The 13,278-nt window shown below is 41.8% G+C and overlaps 1 non-coding gene across 1 annotated transcript; it reads right to left on the reverse strand.

The window, feature by feature from the left end:
* Positions 1–1,302: 1,302 nt before the first annotated feature.
* On the reverse strand, positions 1,303–1,410 carry LOC127740430 (small nucleolar RNA R71). The gene has a single exon (XR_008001106.1). It is a non-coding gene; the product is annotated as a small nucleolar RNA R71 (small nucleolar RNA).
* Between the last annotated feature and the right edge of the window lie 11,868 nt (positions 1,411–13,278).

Consider the following 13,278-nt stretch of genomic DNA (forward strand, 5'->3'; position numbering starts at 1 on the left):
TTTAAAAATCTTATCTTTTCAAATCTTTTTCAAAAATCAAATCTTTTTCATTTTTATTATTATTTTTGAAATTTTTTAAAATTGATTTTCAAAATCTTTTTCTTGTCTTTACTTCATAATTTTTGAAAACTTTACTAACAATTAATGTGATTGATTCAAAAATTTGAAGTTTGTTACTTTCTTGTTAAGAAAGGTTCAATCTTTAAATTCTAGAATCATATCTTTTAGTTTCTTGTTAGTCAAGTAATCAATTTTAATTTTAAAAATCAAATCTTTTTTATTTCCTTTTCAAATCTTTTTCAAAATAAATTTTCAATCAAATCTTTTTCAAATCATATATTTTTCAAAATCAATTTCAAAATCTTTTCTAACTTCTTATATTTTCAAAATTGATTTTCAAATCTTTTTCAACTAACTAATTGACTTTTTGTTTGTTTTAAAATTCTTATCTTTTTCAAAACCACCTAACTACTTTTCTCTCTCTAATTTTCGAAAATCACCTTCCTCTTTTTCAAAATTCTTTTTAATTAACTAATTGTTTCAAATTTTAATTTTAAATTTTATTTCTTCTCTTAATTTTCGAAAATCACTAACCTTTTTTCAAAAATAATTTTTGAAATTCTCTCCCTCTCATCTTCTTCTATTTATTTATTTAATTACTAACACTTCTCTTCTCCTTCATTCTTACTCTTCTTCTCTTCTACTCACATAAAGGAATCTCTATACTGTGACATAGATGATTCCTCTTCTTTTCTGTTCTCTTCTTTTTCATATGAGCAGGAGCAAGGACAAGGACATTCTTGTTGAAGCAGATCCTGAACCTGAAAGGACTCTGAAGAAGAAGCTAAGAGAAGCTAAAGCACAACAATCTAGAGAAAACCTTACAGAGAATCTCGAAAAGAAAGAGACATGGCTGAACCCAACAACAATGTAAGGAAGATGCTTAGTGACTTTACTGCACCAAATTCTAACTTACATGGAAGAAGCATCTCAATCCCTGCCATTGGAGTAAACAATTTTGAGCTAAAGCCTCAATTAGTTTCTCTGATGCAAAAGAATTGCAAGTTTCATGAACTTCCATCAAAAGATCCTTTTCAGTTCTTAACTGAATTCTTGCAGATCTATGATACTGTTAAGACCAATGGGGTTGATCTCGAGGTCTACAGTCTTATGCTTTTCCCTTTTGCTGTAAGAGACAGAGCTAGAATATGGTTGGACTATCAACCTAAAGATAGCCTGAACTCTAGGGATAAGCTGGTCACGGCCTTCTTGGCCAAGTTCTTTCCTCCTCAAAAGCTGAGCAAGCTTAGAGTGGATGTTCAAACCTTCAGATAGAAAGATGGTGAATCCCTCTATGAAGCTTGGGAAAGATACAAGCAACTGACCAAAAAGTGTCCTTTTGACATGCTTTCAGAATGGACCATCCTGGATATATTTTATGATGGTCTGTCTGAATTGTCTAAGATGTCATTGGACCATTCTGCAGGTGGATCTATTCACATGAAAAAAATGCCTGCAGAAGCTCAGGAACTCATTGACATGGTTGCAAATAACCAGTTCATGTACACTTCTAAAACGAATCATGTAAATAATGGGATGCCTCAGAGGAAAGAAGTTCTTGAAATTGATGCTTTGAATGCCATATTGGCTCAGAACAAATGTTGACTCAGCAAGTCAACATGATTTTTCAGAGTCTGAATGGATTGCAAAATGCATCCAACAGTACTAAAGAGGCATCTTCTGAAGAAAAAGCATATGATCCTGAGAACCCTGCAATGGCAGAGGTGAATTACATGGGTGAAGCCTATGGAAACACCTATAATCCCTCATGGAAAAATCATCCAAATTTCTCATGGAAGGATCAACAAAAGCCCCAACAAGGCTTTAATAATGGTGGAAGAAACAGGTTTAGCAATAGCAAGCCATTTCCATCATCCTCTCAGCAACAGACAGTGAATTCTGAGCAGAGCCCCTCTACCTTAGCAAACATAGTCTCTGATCTATCTAAGGCCACTTTAAGTTTCATGAATGAAATAAGGTCCTCCATTAGAAATTTGGAGGCACAAGTGGGCCAGCTGAGTAAAAAAGTCACTGAAACTCCTCCTAGTACTCTCCCAAGCAATACAGAAGAGAACCCAAAAAGAGAGTGTAAGGCCATAACCTTACTTGGTGTGGCCGAATGCACAGAGGAGGAGGAGGACGTGAATCCCAGTGAGGAAGATCTCATGGGACATTCTCTGGACAAAAAGGAGTTCCCAATTGAGGAACCTAAGGAATCTGAGACTCACCTAGAGACCATAGAGATTCCATTGAACCTCCTTTTACCATTCATGAGCTCTGATGACTATTCATCTTCTGAAGAAGATGAAGACATTGTTGAAGGGCAAGTTGCCCAGTATTTAGGAGCAATCATGAAGCTGAATGGCAAGCTATTTGGTAATGAGACTTGGGAGGATGAGCCTCCATTGTTCATTAATGAAGTAAACACCTGGGTTCAGCACACTTTACCTTAAAAGAAACAGGATCCTGGTAAATTCTTGATTCTCTGTACCATAGGCACCATGACCTTTGAGAAGGCTCTGTGTGACCTGGGGTCATGCATAAACTTAATGCCACTCTCTGTAATGGAGAAACTGGGAATCTTTGAGGTATAGGCTGCCAAATTCTCATTAGAAATGGTAGACAAATCCATGAAAAAGGCTTATGGACAGGTAGAGGACGTGCTAGTAAATGTTAAAGGCCTTTACATCCCTGCTGATTTCATAATCCTAGACACTGGGAAGGATGAGGATGAATCCATCATCCTTGGAAGACCTTTCCTAGCCACAGCAAAAGCTGTGATTGATGTGGACAGAGGAGAGTTGGTCCTTCAACTGAATGAGGACTACCTTATGTTTAAAACTCAAGGATCTCCTTCTGTAACCATGAAGAGGAAGCAAGAAAAGCTTCTCTCACTGCAGACTCAACCAAAGCTCCCACAGTCAAACTCTAAGTTTGGTGTTGGGAGGCCACAACCAAACTCTAAGTTTGGTGTTGAACCCCCACATTCAAACTCTAAGTTTGGTGTTGGGAGGTCCCAACAATGCTCTAAACATCTGTGAGGCTCCATGAGAGCTCACTATCAAGCTATTGACACTAAAGAAGCACTTATTGGGAGGCAACCCAATTTTATTTATCTATGTATTTTCTTTTTTTTAGGTTGATGATCATGTGGAGTCACAAAAACAATTGCAAAAATTCAAGAAAAATAAAAAATAGCATTAAAAATAGCACACCATGGAGGAGGAACTTACTGGCATTTAAACGCCAGTAAGGGTAGCAGAATGGGTGTTTAACGCCTAGTCTGGCACCATTTTGGGCGTTAAATGCCAGAAATAGGTTGCAGCCTGGAGTTTAACGCCAGGAAAGGAATAAAAGCTGGCATTTAACGCTAGAAACAAGTAGCAGTCTGGCGTTAAATGCCATGATTGCACAGCAAAGGCGTTTTGTACGCCTAATAAGAGCAGGGATGATACATGCTTGACCCCTCAGGATCTGTGGACCCCACAGGATCCCCACCCACCCTTCTCTTTCAAATTCAAACACTTTTCTCCCCAAACCCAACCCTAATGATCAAATCCCAACCCTCCCCTCACCCCTATATAAACCCCTCACTACTCCTTCATATTCACACAATACAAACACCTTTCCCCCTCTTGGCCGAACCACTATCTCCCTCCATCTCCTCCATTTTCTTCTTCTCCTCCTTCTTTCTTTCTTCTTTTGCTCGAGGACGAGCAAACTTTTTAAGTTTGGTGTGGTAAAAGAATTGCTTTTTATTTTTCCATAACCATTTATGGCACCTAAGGCCGGAGAAACCTCTAGAAAGAGGAAAGGGAAGGCAAAATCTTCCACCTCTGAGTCATGGGAGATGGAGAGATTCATCTCAAAGGTCCATCAAGACCACTTCTATGAGGTTGTGGCCAAGAAGAAGGTGATCCCTGAGGTCCCTTTCATGCTCAAGAAAAATGAGTATCCGGAGATCCGACATGAGATCCGAAGAAGAGGTTGGGAAGTTCTTACCAACCCCATTCAACAAGTTGGAATATTAATGGTTTAAGAGTTCTATGCCAATGCATGGATCACTAGGAACCATGATCAAAGTATGAACCCAAATCCAAAGAATTGGCTTACAATGGTTTGGGGGAAATAGTTAGATTTCAGTACGGAAAATATAAGGTTGGCGTTCCAGTTCCTAATTATGTAAGAAAACGCACGCCCCTATACTAGAAGAGTCAACTTTGATCAAAGGTTGGACCAAGTCCTCATGGACATATGTGTGGAAGGAGCTCAATGGAAAAGATACTCAAGAGGCAATCCGATTCAATTGAGAAGACCGGACCTTAAGCTTGTGGCTAGAGGATGGTTGGAGTTCATCCAACGCTCCATCAATCCCACTAGCAACCGATCTGAAGTGACTGTGGATCGGGCCATCATGATCCATAGTATCATGATTGGGGATGAAGTGGAAGTTCATGAGATCATACCTCTAGAACTCTACAAGGTGGCTGACAAGTCATCCACCTTGGCAAGGTTAGCCTTTCCTCATCTCATTTGTCATCTATGCGATTTGGCTGGGATTGACATAGAAGGAGACATCATCATTTTAGAGGACAAGCCCATCACTAAGAAAAAGGATGGAGCAAACAAGAGAGCTCATTCATGGATCTTAACAAGAGCATAAGGAAGATCTTCATCAAGAAATCCCTAAGATGCCTCAAGGGATGCAATTTCCTCCACACAACTATTGGGAATAACTCAACACCTCCTTGGAAGGCTTGAGTTACAACATGGACCAACTAAGGGTGGAGCACCAAGAGCACTCCATCATTCTCCATGAGATTAGAGAAGATTAAAGAGCTTTGAGGGAGGAGCAACATAGGCAAGGAAGAGACATAGAGGAGCTTAGGCGTTCCATTGGTTCCTCAAGAGGAAGACGCCACCCTCACTAAGGTGGACTCATTCCTTAATCTCCTTGTCTATCTATTTTTCTGTTTTCGATTTTTATGCTTATTGTGTCATCTATCTCCTTGCCTTCCTTGCTTTGATGCACGCCCAACTCTCTTGGTTGAGTCACAAAAGTGCTCACTCTAGTGAGTGTTGTGCTCACTTAAATAGCGCTCCTTGCCCCTCCTTGGTTTGATGCGCGATAATTCTCACTCTTGTGAGCGTAGCGCTTGATTCTTTGAGCCCTACCCTTTATTGGCCTTGCTTCCCTTGCTGAAGGGCACGCAAATGCTCACTAGAGTGAGCATAGCGCTCACTTAATTGAGAACCAGCCTTGTCTTGGCCTTGCTTCCTTTCTTCTCCTGCAAGCAACCACACAAACATGTCAGAGTATAACTAAATTCACAAGGTTTCTAATTCATTTATAAAATCAACTAATTCTAGCTTAAACCCTATGATTTTGTGTCAAATAAATGATGGTTGATTGATTTAACATAATCATGAAAATCCACTCTAAATCACTTACTTATTGTGCAATAAAGTGCATAAAGCCTAATGAAACAAGTGAAAAATGCTTGAAAAGCTAGCATAAGATAACTTGTCATCAGGCACGTTGGTTCAACCTACCAGAGAAGAATGTGCATGTGCCAACAACGGGCGTGGCTCGCCAGTTCAAATTTCCAGAAAGAAGATTAAGACCCTAACAAGGGCATGGCACGCCAGACCAACTTTTTAGAGAAGAGGAATGAGGACTTTGCTAAGGGCGTGGCACGCCAGGTCTGCGTGTGCCACGCTAGTTCAACTCCCAACTCCACAATGAACGTGGCACGCCAGGTCGAAGGCGTGGCACGCCAGTTCAACTGAGCAGATGAGAAGGAGAAGCAACACTAAAGGGTGTGCAACTTGGTACTTAAGGCGTGGCACGCCAAGCTTGTAAGTTCAGCCATCATCATGGGTGTGCCACTTAAGCTCTGAGCGTGGCACGCCAATTCACCAAACCAGAAAAGGTGCATGAAACTTCAACATGGGCATGGCACGCCAGGTCAAAGGCGTGGCATGCTAATACAAACTTATAGAGAAGAAGGGACAAGGTTTCATCGAAGGCGTGCCACTTGAGACTTTAGGCGTGGCATGCCTAGTCAAAGTATTAATGGGCGTGCCACTTGGTGTTTGGGGCGTGGCACGCCAACCTTGTTTGCATCATGGGTGTGCCACTTGAGTCCTGGGCGTGGGACGCCCGTTTACTGGACTAGAGGGGACTGATCATGCACCATAAGGGGCATGGCACGCCAGACCTGCGCATGGCACGCTAGTTCAACTTACCAGAGAAGAATGTGCATGTGCCAACAACGAATGTGGCATTCCATTTCAACTTTCCAAAAAGAAGATTAAGATCCTAACAAGGGCGTGGCACACCAGACCTGGGCGTGGCACGCCAGACCTAGGCATGGCACGCCAGTTCAACTTTTCAGAAAAGAGGAATGAGGACTTTGCTAAGGGCGTGGCACGTCAGGTCTGGGCGTGCCCGCTGGTTCAACCCACCAAAGGAGATGAAGGAAGACTTTAATATGGGGCATGCCACTTGGAAGTCAGGCGTGGCACGCCAAGCCAAGCCATTGAGCTGGGCATGGCACGCCACTCACACGCCGCACACACACCACTCACATGCCTCAATTTAATGGTTTTTTCCTTTAGTTTTCAATTGTAATTTTCTTTTCCTTGTGTAATTTTCATTTCTAGTAATAGGAGTAGTATAAATACCCTTTGAAGAGTACTGAAAGGTTGTGGTGGTTAGCTTGGTACTTTTACTTTTACACTTACTTCACTTCATCTTCTTCCATCTCTTGTACTTTTCTCTAAGCTATGAGTAGCTAACTTCCCTTTCATTGGGGGAGGGATCTCTAATGTACTTGATGGATTGAATGATAGTGAATTTCTTCTTCTTTTTATCTCTCTTAAATTTGCTCGAAGGAATTTTGTTCTTTATGTTTAGTGTTCAATCATCTTGGAAAAGAGGTTGAATGCAAAATGGGTTTTATGGGAACCTTGGAAAATAAAACATGGAATCATGCTTGAAATCCCTTCTCACATTGAGTAGATTTGGGTTTTGGGATGGGATATGGTGACATGAAATCTACCCAATTACTTAGATCTATGAGGATGTGTGGTAAAATCAGGGACCAAGCTTATCTCTCTTCATGAGCAATTAGACCAAGGAATTGGCTGATTATCAAGATCTAAGAGATTAAATCACCAAGGAATTGGGGTTCAATCAATCATGATTTCCAAGAGGTTAATGAGTTGCATGATTGAAGATGAGATGATCCGAATTTGATCCAAAGAGAGTAACATCTCCCAACTTCAATGAATTTTTCCTATTCTTATCTTCCCTATTTACTTTCATGTTCTTTACATTTTTGCACTTTATTGCTTTCCTTTATCTTTAAGTCATTTACAATTCTGCTATTTAGAATTTTGCATCCAACAATTATTCTTGATTAGCTTGACTAAATCACCCAGTAACTAAAGTTGTTCAATCAATCTGTGGGATTCGACCTCACTCATTGTGAGTTATTACTTGAAGATAATTTGGTATACTTGCCAAAGACGGGTTCATTATAGTGATATAGTGAATTTCCAATCCATCAAAGCTCTGTCTATTTCCATAGATTAAGATTATTATTCTTCTATTTTTATTACTATTTGATTCAATTCTAAGGTGTTGTTTTCGTTCTTAATCTTATGAATCTGGGTGGAACGAGAGTATGACCCTTATTCTACATGAGCTCTTGTGATTCTTGAAAGAGCTATCTCGCTTGAGCTACGGCTTGAAAACACTCCTCCTAAACTGCTATTTACATGAACTAATCGGATAAGTGACATAAAATCCTGTTAGCTTTGGGTAATTAAGGTTTTTATGGCGCTAAACTAGTTTCCTAAACTTCATCCTCTGATTTGAATTGAATGACCACGAGAGTGGCTTTTGATGAGGATTAGAGGAGATTATATTACTAAGAGATTAGGGTTTAATCACTTATGGTTTACCATAGAATAAATCACTCATTGTTAAAATAGTTGGTAAGACATTTTAATCCGGAAAAATAAACATCTCCAAGACCTTAACTGTTTTCTCATCTTTGTTTTACACCAAACCTTTAACTGCTTTCTTTATTGCTTTGTGTTCATACCCTGGGTAGAGCTATGCAACCCGGGCTAACTGAAGACACGAGCGATTGACCTCTCTAGGTTGGATCGCCACCGACTCTTTCTAAAGAGTTCGGTCAAATCACCATAGAAGCCCAAGTAGGCCCAAACGAAGGAACAAAGCCCATTCTGAAGGCAGCTAGGCCCTAAAAAGATAAGGCGGTTCCCCTAAAAAGATAAGATAAGATAACTATCTTATCTCAAGGAAGGCCACTCAATGCTACTATAAATACACTAGAGCACCCAAGTATAACTCATACTCTAATTCTACACAAAATCCTGCCTAAAGCACGTGCTAACTTAAGCATTGGAGTCTCTTGCAGGTACCACCACCCTCCGGTGACAAAGGATCAGCAGCACCACCAAGTACAACAAGTCAGACACGATAGCTCCGGCCACAACAGCAGATCTTATCCGAGATCGACCTTCAGTTTCAGGTAACACTCGGGTGTTGTTGCTGGGGACCGGGAAGTCATCCCATCACCATGGCGGACAACCTCAATAACAATCACAACTCTGACTTAGAAAATAGAATGCCGCTTAAAAACACGGATACCACATCTAAGGATACGCCCCAACCTAAACGAGACCAACAGTCTCCGAATGCAGAAATTCCAGATACTCTACAAGCTCAGCAGGATCGTCTTAAATAGCTTGAAAAGGAGGCTGAGCATCAATGGGAGGCCGAGAGAGACCTCCGGAGGGAAACAAGGCGACACCAAGAGCTAGAGGATAAGATTTTGAAGCTCGAGGCCGATTTCAAAACTAAAACCGTTCGATCCGATCAGGAAGATAGCACCCACAAGGGCCAAGATCTATTCACTAAAGAGATCATGAAAGCTAAAGTCCCAAAGGACTTTAAAGCTCCTATCATAACCCTATACGATGGTACATCTGATCCAAGCCATCATCTCAGCAACTTCAAAAGCAGGATGTATCTCACTAACTCCTCAAACGCCATTCGATGCAAAGCTTGCCCAACTACTCTAACCAAGAAGGTAATAAAGTGGTTCGACAGTCTGCCGCCAAGATCCATAGCAAGCTTCGATGACCTCACCAAAAAGTTCCTAGCCAGATTCTCCATCCAGAAAGACAAAGCCAAGCACACCCCTAGCCTATTAGGGATTAAGCAAGGAGATCGGGAAAGCCTCCGCAACTATCATGGGTCTCATCAATGGCCTGTGAGAAGGACCTTTTAGCCATTTAATATCCAAAAAGCACCCAACATCCCTAAACGAGGTACAAGAACGGGCAGAAAAGTATATTAACATGGAGAAAAACTCTCGACTAGGAGAAAATTCAAAATCCGGATTCTCCAACCCTCCTCGGGACAAGGATAAAGAGTCCAGAGAAAAAGAAGACCAGCTTACCGAAAAACCTATAAAATACCACAACTACACTCCACTTTGAGTGTCCCTCGTGGATGTATACAGGGAGATATATAACACTGAAAAGATCTTGCCCCCTCTTACGATGAAACACAAAAGAGGAGGAGGAAGTCAGACAGAGTACTGCAAATACCACTGAATCTACAGACATTCTACCAAAGAGTGCTTCGACCTAAAGAATGTCATAGAGAAGTTGGCGCGAGAAGGGCGACTAGATCGGTTCTTAGCTAATAAAACTGATGAATAGAGAAAAAAAAAAGGGATGAAGAGGTTGGATGAGCTGAACGACCACCTCGCACCCCAGAGAGACATGTTCATATGATAAATGGAGGATTTGCAGGAAGAGGGATCTCTAAATCATCTCGCAAAAGACACCTTAAAGAGGTATATCATGTCGAAGAAGAAAACAGGTCGCTCAACCTCCCCACTATTACCTTTACCCAAGAAGACGCAACAGGCATCACCCCGGGGCATGATGATCTCATGGTTATTACTATCATACTCACCAATGCTAATCTTCACCGAACATTAGAAGACCGAGGGAGCTCTACAGATATCCTGTTCAAAGCCTCCTTCGACAAGCTCAGCCTACAAGAGAAATAGCTCAAAGCATACCCGAATAGCTTATTCGGACTGGGGGACACCCCAATTCAACCACTAGGATACACCTCACTACATACAACTTTTAGAAAAGGAACCCGGTCAAGGACACTAAGCATAGACTACATTGTAGTCGACGTGAGCTCAGCTTATAACGCCCTTATAGGTCAGACAACATTGAACCAGCTCGCCGCAGTAGTCTCCACTCCACATCTATGCATGAAGTTCCCAACTCCAAAAGGGATCGCAACAGTAAAAGGAGATCAAAAGCTCGCGCGATGCTGTTATAAGGAAAGTCTGAACTTTAAAGGCAACCCCAACTAGGAAGAAATCAACACCATTGAACTGGGGGGAGTTTGAGCTCATGAAGAACTTTGTCCACAACCCGAAGTTGAGACCGAAGAAGTCCAGATTGGGGATACTCAGGATAAAACAACAAACGTATGGGTAACCTTGAAAGGAAATTTAAAGGAGCCGTTGATACAATTCCTAAAGGATAATGCCGACCTCTTTGCATGGAAGGCAGCGGACATGCCCGGCATAGATCCTAAGCTAATGTGCAACAAGCTGGCGGTATACCCTGGATCTCGGCCTATGCAACAGAAATGCAGGAAGCTCGGTCCAGAAAGGTCCCAAGCTGTGGAAGAACAAGTGCAAGCCTTACTGGAGACAGGGTTCATAAGGGGGTCAAATACCCATTATGGCTAGCCAACGTAGTCTTGGTGAAGAAGTCAAATGGCAAGTGGAGAATGTGTACCGACTACACCGACCTCAATAAGGCCTGCCTGAATGATCCTTACCCGCTCCCGAACATAAAAACTCTAGTGGATGCCTCTTCCGGATACAAGTACCTCTCCTTCATGGATGCCTATTCAAGATACAACTAAATCCCAATGTACCCTCCTGATCAAGAGAAGACCTCCTTCCTAACCCCAAAGGCAAACTATTGCTATATAGTTATGCCCTTCGAACTCAAAAACGCAGGAGCTACTTACCAAAGATTAATGAACAAAGTCTTCACCAACCACATCGGAAAATTAATGGAAGTCTATGTAGATGACATGCTGGTAAAAGCACAAAATGAGGAATCGTTGTTATCTGACCTTGCTAAAGTGTTCGACACCATAAAAAGTCATGGTATGCAACTTAACCCCGCAAAGTGCACCTTCGTAGTAGAAGCCGGCAAATTCTTGGGTTTCATGCTCACCAAAGAGGAATTGAGGCGAACCCAGATAAATGCCAGGCAATACTCCACATGAAAAGTCCAACATGCGTCAAAGAGGTACAACATCTCAACGGAAGACTAGCAGCCCTGTCCAGATTTCTAGCTGGATCAGCTATAAGATCTCTCCCCTTTTACGCAACATTAAGGAAGGGAAAGAGGTTCCGACCACGGGAAAGTGAAGAACTCATATTATACCTCGCAGTAGGAAGTCGGACAATAGCCTCAGTGCTAGTCAGAGAAGACGAAAATGGACAACAACCCATCTACTTTATCAGCAAGGCTTTACAAGGGGCTGAATTAAACTATCAAAAGATAGAAAAGTTTGCTTACGCCCTCAAACTCACTTCCTGATGACTCTGACCATATTTTCAAGCTCACATTATCAAAGTTCGAACCAACCAGCCCATAAAAGGAATCCTACAGAAAACTGACCTGGCTGGAAGAATACTACAATGGGCAGTCGAGTTCTCTGAATTCGACCTCAAATATGAAGCTCGAACAGTTATCAAGTCACAGTATCTGGCCGACTTTATTGCCGAGTACACTAACACCTCGGGCACCCCTACAAAATAGAATCTCTAGGTGGATGGCTCCTCAAACAAGACCAGGAGTGGCGCATGCATAATCATCGAAAGCGATCAAGGAACCCAAAATGAGCTATCGCTAAAATTCGAATTCCTTCCCTCAAAAAATTAGGCTGAATTTGAGGCACTACTGGCTGGTTTAAGGCTAGCCAAGGAGGTAGGGGTCCAAAAGCTTACTGTTCATGCATCGGTTCGAGCTATAAAGGACCGGGTTGGTCGACCTCTTAGAAGGTTGGCCCATGACCGACCTCTTAGAAGGCTGGCCCATGACCGACCTCTTGGAAGGTTGGCCCATGACCGACCTCTTCTCAAAGAGCTCGGCCAAATTGCCATAAGAGGCCTAAGCAGGCCCAAATGAAAGGACACAGCCCAAATCTAAAGGCAGCCAAGGCCTAGAAGAATAAAGGCAGTTCCCCTTAAAGATAAGATGACTTCACTCAAAGATAAGATAAGATAACTATTTTATCTCCAGTAAGATCATCCCACACTATTATAAATACACTAGAGCACCTAGGTATTACTCATATTCTGATTCTACTAAAAAACTGCCTAAAGCACGTGCTAACTTAAGCATCGAAGTCTCTTGCAGGTACCACCACCCTCTGGTGATAAAGGATCAGCAGCACCTCCAAATAGAAGGGAACTACCATCTTTAGTGATTCACAAGTAGTCACCTCACAAATAGAAGGGAACTACTAAGCTAAGGATCCTACCATGAAAAAATACCTAGACAAAACCAGAGAACAGCTCAGACAATTCAGGGGATATGAAGTCTGACATATACCCTGGGAATAGAACGCACGAGCTGATGCACTTTCAAAATTAGCCAGCACCAAACCAGGGGGTAATAATAGAAGCCTGATGAGCGGATAATTTGTACGATTTTTGGCATTGTTTTTAGTATGTTTTTAGTATGATCTAGTTAGTTTTTAGTATATTTTATTAGTTTTTAGTTAAAATTCACATTTCTGGACTTTACTATGAGTTTGTGTGTTTTTCTGTGATTTCAGGTATTTTCTGGCTGAAATTGAGGGACCTGAGCAAAAATCTGATTCAGAGACTAAAAAGAACTGCAGATGCTATTGGATTCTGACCTCCCTGCACTCGAAGCGGATTTTCTGGAGCTACAGAAGCCCAATTGGCACGCTCTCAACGGCGTTGGAAAGTATACATCCTGGGCTTTCCAGCAATATATGATAGTCCATACTTTGCCCAAGATTTGATGGCCCAAATCGGCGTTCAAAGTCACCCTCAGAATTCCCAGTGTTAAACGCCGGAACTGGCACAAGAA

This window comes from Arachis duranensis, chromosome 6, assembly GCF_000817695.3.
Source record: "Arachis duranensis cultivar V14167 chromosome 6, aradu.V14167.gnm2.J7QH, whole genome shotgun sequence".
NCBI lineage: Eukaryota > Viridiplantae > Streptophyta > Magnoliopsida > Fabales > Fabaceae > Arachis > Arachis duranensis.